The following is a 13,588-nucleotide window of genomic DNA, read 5'->3' as shown; positions in this document are numbered from 1 at the left end:
GAAAGAAAGAAAGAAAGAAAGAAAGAAAGAAAGAAAGAAAGAAAGAAAGAAAGAAAGAAAGAAAGAAAGGGAAAGAAAGAAAGAAAGAAATAAAAGAAAGGAAGGAGGGAAGGAAGGAGGGAAGGAAGGAAGAAAGAAAGAAAGAGGAAAGAGGATAAAATAAAATAAAGTTATTAAAATAAAAAATAATTATTAAGAAAAAAAATGTTTAAAGAAAACAGCAACAAAAAAACGGACGGATAGAACCCTAGGACAAATGGTGACAGCAAAGCTATACAGACAAAATCTCACACAGAAGCATACACATACACACTCACAAAAAGAGGAAAAGGGGAAAAAATCATAAATCTTGCTCTCAAAGTCCACCTCCTCAATTTGGGATGATTCGTTGTCTATTCAAGTATTCCACAGATGCAGGGTACATCAAGTTGATTGTGGAGCTTTAATCCGCTGCTTCTGAGGCTGCTGGGGGAGATTTCCCTTTCTCTTCTTTGTTCACACAGCTCCCGGGGCTCAGCTTTGGATTTGGTCCCGCCTCTGCGTGTAGGTTGCCGGAGGGCTTCTGTTCTTGCTCAGACAGGACTGGGTTAAAGGAGCAGTTGCTTCGGGGACTCTGGCTCACTCGGGCCGGAGGGGTGCGGATGCGGGGCGAGCCTGCGGCAGCAGAGGCCTGGGGGACGTTGCACCAGGCGGCGGCGCGCCGTGCGTTCTCCCGGGGAAGTTTTCCCTGGATCCCGGGACCCTGGCAGTGGCGGGCTGCACAGGCTCCCTGGAAGGGAGGTGTGGATAGTGACCTGTGCTCGCACACAGGCTTCTTGGTGGCAGCAGCAGCAGCCTTAGCGTCTCATGCCCGCCTCTGGGGTCTGTGCTGTTAGCCGCGGCTCGCGCCCGTCTCCGGAGCTCCTTTAAGCGGCGCTCTGAATCCCTCTCCTCGCGCACCAGGAAACTAAGAGGGAAGAAAAAGTCTCTTGCCTCTTCGGCAGGTCCAGACTTTTCCCGGGACTCCCTCCCGGCTAGCCGTGGTGCACTAACCCCCTGCAGGCTGTGTTCACGCCGCCAACCCCAGTCCTATCCCTGCGCTCCGACCGAAGCCCGATCCTCAGCTCCCAGCCCCCACCCGCCCCAGCGGGTGAGCAGACAAGCCTCTCAGGCTGGTGAGTGCCGGTCGGCCTTGATCCTCTGTGCGAGAATCTCTCCGCTTTGCCCTCCGCACCCCTCTTGCTGCGCTCTCCTCGGTGGCCCCGAAGCTTCCCCCCTCCGCCACTCGCAGTCTCTGCCTGCCAAGGGACTTCCTAGTGTGTGGAAACCTTCCCTCCTTCACAGCTCCCTCCCACTGGTGCAGGGCCCGTCCCTATCCTTTTGTCTCTGTTTATTCTTTTTTCTTTTGCCCTACCCAGGTACGTGGGGAGTTTCTTGCCTGTTGGGAGGTCTGAGGTCTTCTGCCAGCGTTCAGTAGGTGTTCTGTAGGAGTTGTTCCACGTGTAGATGTATTTCTGGTGTATCTGTGGGGAGGAAGGTGATCTCCGCTTCTTACTCTTCTGCCATCTTCCTGATTTCCCCCCCCCCAGGTCTACATTTGAGTTTCAGGTGAACAACACATTATTATTTGGTATGTATATGTCCCATACAATATTTGGACATACTCAAAGGAAATTTATTTTTCTTATCTGAAATTAAAATATATCTGTGCATCTTATATTTTTATTTACTAAATCTGGTAACCCTGTCCATCAGTCACCATTTTAATGACAATCTCCTTATTCCCTCAACATTTTAGCCCCTGGATCTATGTCATTCTCCCTTCAAATTGTTCTGTCTTGGTGATATCAATTTTTCTGCAGATAATGCCTCCAGTACTTTGGTCTCTTACTTCCTTAACCTCTTTTCCTCCAGTGATCTTTCTCTATTATGTTAACCACCCTTCTACATTAATTATTATATTCTAGACCTCACCATTCCAAATATATGCACTTCCCTCATAATATTTAATTCCAAGAATTCCACTCTCCAGCTAACACTTCTGATTTTTTTATTGTACATCATTGAAAATCCACAGCTGTAGTATTTGTTCTTTTTTACTCCACTGGAACCTACAGTCCACTGATCCTTCTACCATTTCATTCTTCATGTTCTTAATTCACTCCTTATTTGATAGATTCCACAGTTGTTCATGGCAGTATGGAATTATTATTATATGGATCCAGACTACCTAGAATTAAAGGACTTAAATCCTGCCTTCACCATTCACTATCTATAACTTTCAACAATTTACTTAGTCATTCTGCCTCAGTTTACTCATCTATAAAATGGCAATACTAATAGTTAAACATGCCACATAAGGCTATGGTGAAGAATAAATAATTTATGTAATGTGTTTTGAACAGTTCCCTCCTGGTACAAAGTTTGCACTATAAATTTAGCTTTTGTTATCATTATCATCATTAACATTATTACCATTGGCAACATCAAAATGCCCTAATTCACACTCTTAAATCCTTTGTCCATCTCTTCCTTCACTTTTCTTGTCTGGCAAAACCTAAATCCTATTCAAATCCAACTGTACTCTGTACATGAACATAGAAAGTAGAGGGAAAAATTGCAAAGCAAACAGGCTGTCTGGTTTCACTTTAAATTAATAATTGTGAACTTCAAATTGTCCCTTACTGCTCCCCAGAAATCCAGTTACATGTCCAAGATTCATTCTTTCTCTGTTTCACATGTCTCCTTTCTCACCAACCTTGAATGCCTCTCCTCATTCTTACATTGTACTTCACTGAGGAAGTGTGAACTGTCAGAAAAGAACTTCCAAAAACTCACAGCCATGTTTCCCAGCCTCTTGGAGTCTGTCCACCCTTTGGCTTCCCTCCTTTCACTCTGAATGGACCCTCCATGACCCTACCTTGACCAGTCCCCCCATTTGTGCACTGCATCTCCTCCCCTCCTGGATGTTTGCATTTGGATGGATGTCTAATAGACACCTCAGAGTTAACACATCCAAAACCGCACTGCTAAATTTTCCAGCAGATTATCTCATCTCAGGAAATGGCAGCTCCAGCCTCACAGTTCCTCAGGACAAAGCACTTGGCTTCTCTATTCCTCTCACACCCCACATCCTTTGCGTGAGGCTCTGAACAGCACCTGATGTACCCAAAAGTTATTTTATCCAGTCTTTAGTTTTATAATTTGGAAAAGTAGATGAAACAAATAGTATCATCTATCAAAATTTTGGGAGAGAATTCAACCAATAATGCCTGGAAAGTGCTGGCCGCTGTGTCTGGTGTATAGTAAATATTCAATAAATGTTTGTAGCTATTTTTACTATTATTCATACTACTCCTTTTTCTGTTTCTCCTCCTCCAGACTATGCTAATGTAGGTAAATATACAAACACATGCAGCTGAATATAAAATGCTATGGGCTTAAACATCATTAGACGTGTATTAATACAAAATATACTATTTGCCCCAGTTTTGTAGAAAAGTAATTCCTTTTGGACTGCTTATATGAATTTAGTTTGAGATACCCGAAGAATCTCATCGTTTAGTAATGATGTTGTATAATGTAAAAATTCAACTGGAGCCAGACTTCCTGAGTTTGTATGTTGCCTCTAGTATGACTTTGGTCACTTATTTGAACTCTATGCCTCAGTTTTCTCATCTGTAGTACGGGGATTATAATAGTACCTCCTCATAGGATTGTTCCACTGTTTTTCATATTTGTGCAGTTTTAGTGTGGTTACTGAGATATTATAAGTGTTCACCACTTTTGTTTCTATTTTATTTTTGTTTCTAAGAAGGGGTCTTCTTCATAAGCTTCCAAGGCATGAATTCAAAGGATTGTATTCTAGCTCATTTCTCTTGCAGGTATTATGGTCTATGTATATGAGTATAGTTTTTCACAACTTCAGAAATGTAAAGTACAGTGTGATTTTGCCCCAGATGCTTTGCCGTTTTTTTTGCGGTACGCAGGCCTCTCACTGTTGTGGCCTCTCCTGCTGTGGAGCACAGGCTCCGGACTCGCAGGCTCAGCGGCCATGGCTCACGGGCCTAGCCGCTCCGCGGCATGTGGGATTTTCCCGGACCGGGGCATGAAGCTGTGTCCCCTGCATCGGCAGGCGGACTCTCAACCACTGCGCCACCAGGGAAGCCCCGTTTTTTTTGTTTTTGTTTTTTTGACATACATGTTTCTGAAACAAAAATGGATGACTTTGGCTGCATTTAAATTATAGGGAGTATAATCAATACCAAATGTCTGTCAATTTCATGCATTCCACAGAGAGCTATTAAACACTAGTATATATATTGTGCACAAAGTTTTGTAGTGGGGTACAATGGTGATTAAACTGAAAAAGCTTTTGCCCTCTTTGAACTTATGGTATGAAACAAGGAAAAGATATTTTTCACATAAATAAGTATAACCCTATTTCTTTTCTTTTTGCTAGTTGTGTTGGATTAAGGATCTGGCCAACTTTGTAGCATCACATGGTGCCAATTTTTAGGCAGCACTGCAACAACACTGGGGTTCTTTGGATCTGGTGTGCTAGTTTGCTCAGGTTTTGCCCACGCAATTCCTTACATAACTGGAAAAATTGAATTTGGTCTCCCTTCCACTGAAGTAGACAGTGCTGCTCAGTGTAAACAAATTTGGAAAAGAGAAACTTCTTCACGGGTGCTGCTTGTCACAGTCAAGTATTTTAGATCTTACACAGGCAGGTTCCAGGTAGAACTACAGATCATGCCTCAGAGCCTGAGGCTGGGAAGCTGTCAGTTTCCTGGAATCAGCAGGTATAGGCAGTCAAAATACTGAAGAAGAGGATAACATTCAGTGTCTGGCTCTTTACCAGGAACCAGTGATTCATTTTATTACCTAACATTTAGACCCTTAAATATGCTTCCCAAGTGGTTGCTCAAAAAAACCGAGGAAACAAACACTAAAGGATTTGAAGGACATTTTGCTGATACAGTAGCCAGAGGAAAATAAACTTACATTCTAATAAGATTTTTTTTTTATTAATTAATTTATTAGTTATATTTGGTTGCATTGGGTCTTCGTTACTGTGCGGGGCTTTCTCTAGTTGTGGTGAGCGGGGGCTACTCTTCGTTGTTGCGGTGCGTAGGCTTCTCATTGTGGTGACTTGTTGCGGAGTACGGGCTGTAGGCCGTGCGGGCTTCAGTAGTTGCAGCATGTGGGCTCAGTAGTTGTGGCTCTCATGCTCTAGAGCGCAGGCTCAGTAGTTGTGGCGCACGGGCTTAGTAGCTCCATGGCATGTGGGATCTTCCCAGACCAGGGCTCGAACCCGTGTCCCCTGCATTGGCAGGCAGGTTCTTAACCACTGTGCCACCAGGGAAGCCCCTCTAATAAGATTTTATAACAAAGTAAGTGTAGGTCAGTTAATCTATTCTTGGTAACTATAACACTGTGAAAGGAAAATATATTCTAAATAATTTAAATTTTATGTTCAGAGCATGTAATAAATCTCTTATTTTGAATATAAGAGCTACACGATTAGTACTAATTAAGAGCAAATGCCTATTCTCATTAAATAGATGGTGTACAAATACCTTAAAATATCAGTTAGAAGACAGTAACATTATCCTACTGCATGATATCCCATAAGACTTGTTCTGACCATGATGGAGAATGTGCATAGAAGGACTTTAGAATACTTAATGAATCCTACTCCTGTCTTCTTTGGGGCAAATCACTTCTTTGTTTAATGTTCAGAGGCCCAAGTTTACAACTTCTGAGTAAAATTTAACATCGTTCACATTGGAAAACTTAGATTCTAATTCTGCCGTAAATTTAAGTGATATACTTTTAGAGATTGTAGATTACCTTTTTATTTTTGAGAAAATAACTAAGCATTATTTGGCAGCTGAGGGTCCCGAAATTGGTTACTAGTCGTTTTGTAGTTCACATTCACAGGAAGGCAACATTTAGCACCCAGAAGAGTTTTCTTTCATAGTGTCACGATTCCCACCCATATATTCTACTTCATTAATCAAAGAATTCAGTAGTGTTTAGTTCATTTTGAGCCCTACATAGACTGGATATGCATAAGAGGTTGACCTTGGATTTGTCAGGGTATGAGTGAACCCATTGGTGACCTCTCATGACATTTTTAGGTAAAGCATCTCAAATAGTCATACTCTGTTAAATACTAAAACATGCATTTTCATATGGGTTTCCTTTCCTTTTTGTTCTTAACTATTATTTGCAGGTAAAACTATATACTGTTTTTGATACTTTTTCTTTGAAAAATAAGAAATGGTTTATTTTTAACAGATTTTGATAAATGTAAATAGAAATCTCAAATTTAATCATAGTTTGTTCAGCAAGATTTGCTAGGTGAGAGCCCCTTATTTTTACTTAAACCCTTACATATTGATTGATACTATGACAGTTTTAACAATTCATGTTTTAGCCCACCATCTTCCCGTAGGAATTTGATGAAGGATTTTTAAATGATTTTTTCCATTCATAAGCTTATTCCCCTTTGTATAACCTTCACTTATAGTGCATATAGTTTTCAAAAACTTTGGTCCTCTGTTTGTAGAGTGTGAGATATCTATTATTAATGAAATATTGGTGGATTTTTTTTTCTGAATTGTCTTGAGAGAATAATGTTCTCTTACTCAGAAGAAAGTCCTTCAGAATGAGGTATTCTAACAAAAAAATCATTATATCCACATATGTTCATAAGATACACTATTAAATTTAGTAGTCCCATCACATGTAAGCTTCAGATATTGTTGCTTTAATGCATTCCCTCACTACTTTGATAAAAGCCTTAAGATGTTGCCACTAGTTCTTTGATGATTTCCTCTGATGTTACAGTACCTTTCTTTTTTTTCTCCAAAAAATCTGTTTTGCATAAACATGAGAAGTCAAGGCAGTTTGAGTTAACCGGTAAAAAGATTCAAGTTTTTGCAACAAAAGTACATATATTTGTAATCACATATTATAGCCCTCTCTCTCAATGTAAGGGAAGTTTATTTTCTATTTCTGGAAAATTTGAGCCTTTAGGTTTAAGAGAAGCCCAAATATGTTATTCAACTTTATAATTTTGAGCTTTATTCAGTTATTTCCATGTTGAATTCATGAGATTTATTAATGGAATTTAGAAGGAGAAGAGGCATATTGACCTAGATATTGACTTATTCATTTTTCCCCATCATCCCTGCCTGACTCCTGAATGAGTCCTGCATTCTGTTGGATTCAGGCATGGATAATTTTCTTTTTAATGTTTAGTTCTAGCTTCCAAATCTTTTTGCAGCAATTTCATTTAATAAAAAGCCATTCTGGATTACTTATTACATCCATAATTAGGTTTAATATTCCTATAAGGATGAAATACTAACAAATTAATAACGAACTTAAGTTTGTCCATTTTAACTACAAAGTTCTGCTTTCAACTAGACTATAGTTAATAATATGGTGTTACATACTTGAAATTTGCTGAGAGTAGAAAAGTGTTCTCAGCATTTAAAAAAAGAGTTAACTAAGTGAGGTGATGGATATGTTAATTATTTTGATCATGGTGATCATTCCACAATGTATATGTATATCATACTTTTTTTTAAAGCCAAGCATGTTCTTCTGTGACTCTATTCTAGAAAAGAATGCCATTCTACCAACTATCAGTGGTACCTGTGGGTTTGCGTTCATCTCGTTGTGCTAAAATGTCATTTTTCACTTTGCTACCTATATTCTGTGACTTGATAGTATAGACATCTAAAATCTAACTATTGCCTCTGATACTTTTACCTGTATTTCCTTTTCTTTAAAATGAAGCTTACTAGACACCACTTTCACTATTGTTTTTCCCATGTCACAGTTGTTTTTCTCTAATAACTGATCTGTAGCTTTATATCAGCTTGCAAGCAGAAGGTGAACAGTTGTAGGTCTATATATGGTGTGAGAGATGCATCTTTTGCCCCTTGTTTCAGGAACTGGCTGATTGTGAAGCTTTGCCGTATTATTTTTGTGTGTGTGAGTGTGTGTGTGTGTGTGTGTGTGTGTGTGTGTGTTTTCTTTGTTTCAGACCTGTCATCCAACACAGGGAGCATAGAACCTCTGAAATCCCTGGGTTTTTCAAAACTCAGCTCTGCCTGCTTTGAGTTAAAACCAGAAAATGAAGTATAGTTTTCTTCATGATTAGCAAGATCCATACACATGAGAAAAGAATCACTTCTGAGCACACTATTACTTGTTATAGATTTTCAGATATACCAGCTCTGGTCACTGCCACTTACCAGCTCTCTTTTTCTCTTATTTAACATAGGAAGTTTTCAACGGGTTGAATTTTCCAATATTCAACTTTATAATTTCTGAAATATGTTACCTTTTTTAAAACTTTTAAATCACTGCATTTCATATTCAAGTGAAAGCACCTAGCACAGCTCCTGGCACATGACACACATGCCCCAAGTTACTTGAATCTAGAACTGATATCTGAATAGAGTTGTGCTTATATTTTGTAATACTTGGCTGACCTTCTCTAGCAGTTTAGTTGGATATGTATATATATATATATTTTTTTTCTACTTTTCCCTCATTAGTTGATAGCAAAATGAAAGGAAGCATTACCATATGGGAAATGCAATAAATACAAATGTTATATTGAAAGATAAGGCAATTCACATAGCTTACACCCAGTGTAATTAGTATGCTTACATGCTAGTCTAGATACACCCAGTTATTTATGTTTCAAGAAATATTTCAGTATATTTGACAGATCCTTCTCATTTCAGTGTCACAACAGGAGATAGATACTCAAGTTACGATATTCAAGTTACATTAACTAAGTATCCTGGGAAATTAAGTCTTAACGTTCCCTTGAGGGAAACCTCTACCTAAAAGAATGTGTTCCATTTTAAATTTCCTAAGCCATGGCAGTGTATTTAATTTATCCTAACATTTGAACTCTGACAAAATGAAAGTGAATAATCCAATGTTAATTCTTTAATATCTGGCATAAGAATCACAGTTCCTACAAATGCAAGAACCATTCATGGATTCTGGCGAATCTGGGTTAACCCATATCAGATAAGTCCCAAATGGCAAAGGTGGGGATGGGAATGTGATTTAGAAAGTGTAGGATGGTTTTCATTGGCCATGATGTTAGTGGCTCTGTGTCGTGAATATGTGGCTGCACATTTGTGCTTGCCAGGTTTGATGTCATTAACCCAGGAACTCAAAGCTGATCATCACGACACTGTGCAATTTAAGCATTACAATAGATTCCTAATATGGGGAAAGAAAATAAATAAAAATGGAGTACTTAAAATGCAATTGTAAAACAAAAATAATATTAAAATATCAGGTCTTTCTATTTGTAATTTCTATTTAATGTGCCCTGTAAAAATTGAAATGAAAAGATATTTCCAAATCTAATTTGTGAATTTAGTTTGGCCTCTCTCTTCTGAGCCCAAATGAGGTGAAAAATCTTATTAATAGAAAATATTAATGCTCTTTCTCTCTTTCTCTCTCTGTATGTACATGTCTTCCTCAACTGACGATGGGATTACGTCCCAATAAACCCATTGTAGAAAATATTGTAAGTCGAAAATGTATTTAATACACCTAACTTACCAGACATCATAGCCTAGCCTAGCCTACCTTAAATGTGCTCAGAACACTTATATTAGCCTATAGTTAGGCAAGATCACCTAACTCAAAGCCTATTTTATAATAAAGTTTGAATATCTCATGTTATTTATTGAATACTGCACTGAAAGTGAAAAACAGAATGGTTGTGAGTGTATCTATTGTTTATCCTTGTGATCATGTGGCTGACGGCTCTGCGGCTCACTGATGCTGCCAGCATGGGGAGAGACCATCTTACCACATATGACTAGCCTAGGAAAAGATCCAAATTCAAAATTTGATGCATGATTTCTGCTGAATTCGTATTGCTTTTGCACCATTGTAAAGTCGAAAATCATAAGTTGAACCATTGTAAGTTGGGGACTATCTGTATACATTTTTTTAAAAAATTAGGGAATAAGAACAAATCATGTTGGCTAATTACTAAAACATTATCAATTAAACAAAGACTATTCCTGCCAGTGCCATCATTTTCCTGGCATTTGTTGACACCTTTATTGAAGTCCTATGAGCCCCATTTTCCTTTGTTGTCTTCCCACATCATGATGCACCTACTGACCAAAGTAAATTTAAATACCACTAGCATTTCTTGTCACCAAGTGTATGAATTATCCCCAGCAGAACATTTATACCTTGCTTTATTCTACTCTCTTTGTCTAGGTCACACCTAGACTTTGTAGATTATTGCATATTACTTCCTATCTTACTTGAGGAACAAGACAATCTTACTCCCCTCTTCCCCCTTCTATTTCTTCTTATTTTACTTTGTCAGAGTGTAGTTTTATCGTAGTTAAAAATGTCAACCAAAAATTATAGATTAAAACAAGAGGTATACTTTTTTTTTTTTTTTGCGGTATGCTGGCCTCTCACTGTTGTGGCCTCTCCCGTTGCGGAGCATGGGCTCTGGATGCGCAGGCTCAGCGGCCATGGCTCACGGGAGGGCCCAGCCTCTCTGCGGCATGTGGGATCTTCCCGGACCGGGGCACGAACCCGTGTCCCCTGCATCGGCAGGCGGACTCTCAACCACTGCGTCACCAGGGAAGCCCCCAAGAAGTATACTTTGATGATTCTTTGGTGTGCATGGGAATTTTTTTAAACCTCTAAAGGAATTTTAAAAACCCTCAAAATGGAAATAGGAAACACTTTCTACACTTATCCTTTTTCTATCTCTGATCTTATTACCTTTCCAGATTGTATTCCTGTAAAAATTATTATACTGTTATAATTATTATAGTTTACTCAGGGAAACTTCATGTTTGCTTATAGCAAACTATGAATTTGTGAAGTGTCTCATATTTTTATACTTCTTTGAAAGATGGCAATTCCCTCCTTGCGGATTCCGGAAAGCATTTTGGCATAGATCTTAAGAACAAAAATAACAATACTGATAAACACATATATACTCATACAGAGAGCTTTTCTTTTATTTTAGTTTTTATCTCCCCAAATCATGGTAATCAAAATTATCATCGTCATCTCTCTGTCAGTCTACTCCCTCCCTTATTCCTGTACCTACTCTCTCTTCCTATTTGTATTTATAATGAGTTTCAGAATAAAGTTCATAACTTACTATTGCATGGACTGAATTTGTTTCTTAGGTGACAATACAGGAGAACTAAACTTTACTAAAGAGCGATTCCCTTGGGAAATGTTGATAAGTTAAAGGCTATTAGGAGAGTTTTATAGTCATTGATCCTAATGACAAATATCCCAGTTCTCTCAATATATGGAAGGATTATGCAGGTTAATTTCCTTTGAAGTAGACATGATCATTGACAGCTTTGGCCAATGAATGACAAACAGAAGTGACAAGTGTCACTTCCTACAGAAGCTTTAAGAACCTGCATATGGTTCATTGCATCCTGTTTGCCTGCCTCAGTGGTGTTGAAAGCATATATGGAGATGGAGCCTCCATTATCCTGGGTTCTTGAGTAACTGTGTGGAACACAGCCTCCCTCCCCCCCACCCCCGCAATCCACACTGGACTTATAGAGTATAAAATAACGTTTTGTTTTTAACACTCTGTATTTTTTTGAAGGTTTTTGTTACCACAGCATATCCTGTCCTCCCCTGTCTAGCAGAGAACAACTGTACAATTTTGGCAGACTGCAAAAGAATTATAATTTTCCCAATCTCTAGGGAGCTGCAGTGTCAATCATGGGAGATGCCTTCTCATTTGGAACTTCCTAATATTACAAAGGAAGAAGCTTTATACTTTTACTTATTTTACGGATAATAAATACATTGTCTCGTCTGAGTATAGGTTAGATGGTAGCCTCCATGGAATATTTCTGATTTCTGGAATTTTATATATAATTTTCCCTTCCCAATTTTAAATATATCTTGTCTTTACCTTAAGGATTTATTACCTTCCAAATGCAAATGCTTTGGGGAAGGAGAATATTTTAAGTCTTATTAGGCATTTATACCTTGGCGAATAAAGTACATAATGAATTAATTAGAGAGTTTCCTAAAAATAGTTTTAGATAGTGGCAAAGTGGGGAGATGATAAGGGATCATGGCACCTGTCTGGCAAAAGGGAAAAAGACATAGAGATTGCATGTTAAAGACAAATTTTGCCTACTTCATAATTTTCAGAAGAGCTGATTCTTTGTTTAATTCTCTGGTGTATGCCGAGATTAAACATAAACTCTAGAGAATTCTTAAAGCCCTTGGCATCATAGAAGAATTAAATTATATTAATGCCTTACAGGTTTGTAGAGACTTCGTGCTCTTCAAAACTGATTTGTTGGGGACAGAAAAACTTGCAAAAGTCATTTGATTCTCCATTTCTCACAGAGCAATGTTAAGTCATGCACTTCTGCTGACACTGTGGATTGATGAGTTGATGTTTGTGAAGTTCATTGAAGTAGATGAGAGCATTTTAGAACTGAAAAAGTACTACTATTGCAATTGTATATTTATACTGATCTACACGTGTTCCACAGCTCTCCTGCCTAGTACGCTTCTTAAGGACATAATAACTTTGATGGAATAAAACCTAAATGCAGTTTTAAAAGATATATTGAAAGTTTGCAAATACTACACTTGCTAATGTGCTAGTGAAATAGTAGAAATCTAGATAAGTTTCAGTGTTAGTATTTTAGTGGGATGAACTCCTATATGTTTGATGTTCTGTAATTCTTAAATGATATTGGAATTTAAGATCAGATTTGATATTTAGTGTTTATCTTAAAGTGCTATTCAGGCAAAGTGTAGAGTAATCACATACAAACAGGGAACATTCACTTTCTAACTTATGCACTTCTGGTAATGAAATCAGACTTTTGAATAATCAATGTGAATTTTTTGCCAAATGACTTAATGGTAATATTAGTCTCTCTGTAAAAGGATAATTTCTATCCCTGAGGGACATATAAACTCCAGTTCTATATACTCACATCTGATTTTGTTTGTTTTCTATGGTAATATTGATTCTGGACTTTTTCTCCAAACTTCTTAGGAGAGTTGTATCTTTTCCTTGAATTTAGCTTTTTAAAAGAGAAGTTAGATTTCTTCAGTTTTTATCAGGTTGGAAGTTTTTAAAAAATTAATGATTATCTTAAACTAGGCTACTTGTTGGTAAGAAAAAAGGCATACTTATGGGCATAATGACCCTCAACATCCAGGTATATATGTACAAAATCAATTGCCATTAAAAGGATTCTTTACCAATAATCTTTGAGACTTCTATGAATACAGTCTGAAGTTACAATGAATGCATTGTTTTTCTTTTTTGAAGAGCTGGTATGCAATCTTCTTGTCTGCTTTCTACTTACTTGTAGGAATGTTTTTTGAGTCCATTTCCAAAAGTGCATTAGCTGCCATTTGGCAAACAGAAATTTTTTCTTCTATGGTCTGTTCATATGTTTTTAACTTAAACAGTATTTATCATAGACATTATCTATTACTGATTGTTACCTTAGTGCCCCCAAATATGTTTGACTTTAGAAACGAAGCAGCCTCTACTTTTGTGGCA

This window comes from Monodon monoceros, unplaced genomic scaffold (genome assembly GCF_005190385.1).
Source record: "Monodon monoceros isolate NGI ecotype Baffin Bay Population unplaced genomic scaffold, NGI_Narwhal_1 Super_Scaffold_2, whole genome shotgun sequence".
NCBI lineage: Eukaryota > Metazoa > Chordata > Mammalia > Artiodactyla > Monodontidae > Monodon > Monodon monoceros.
Note: the sequence above shows the minus strand (reverse complement) of the source record.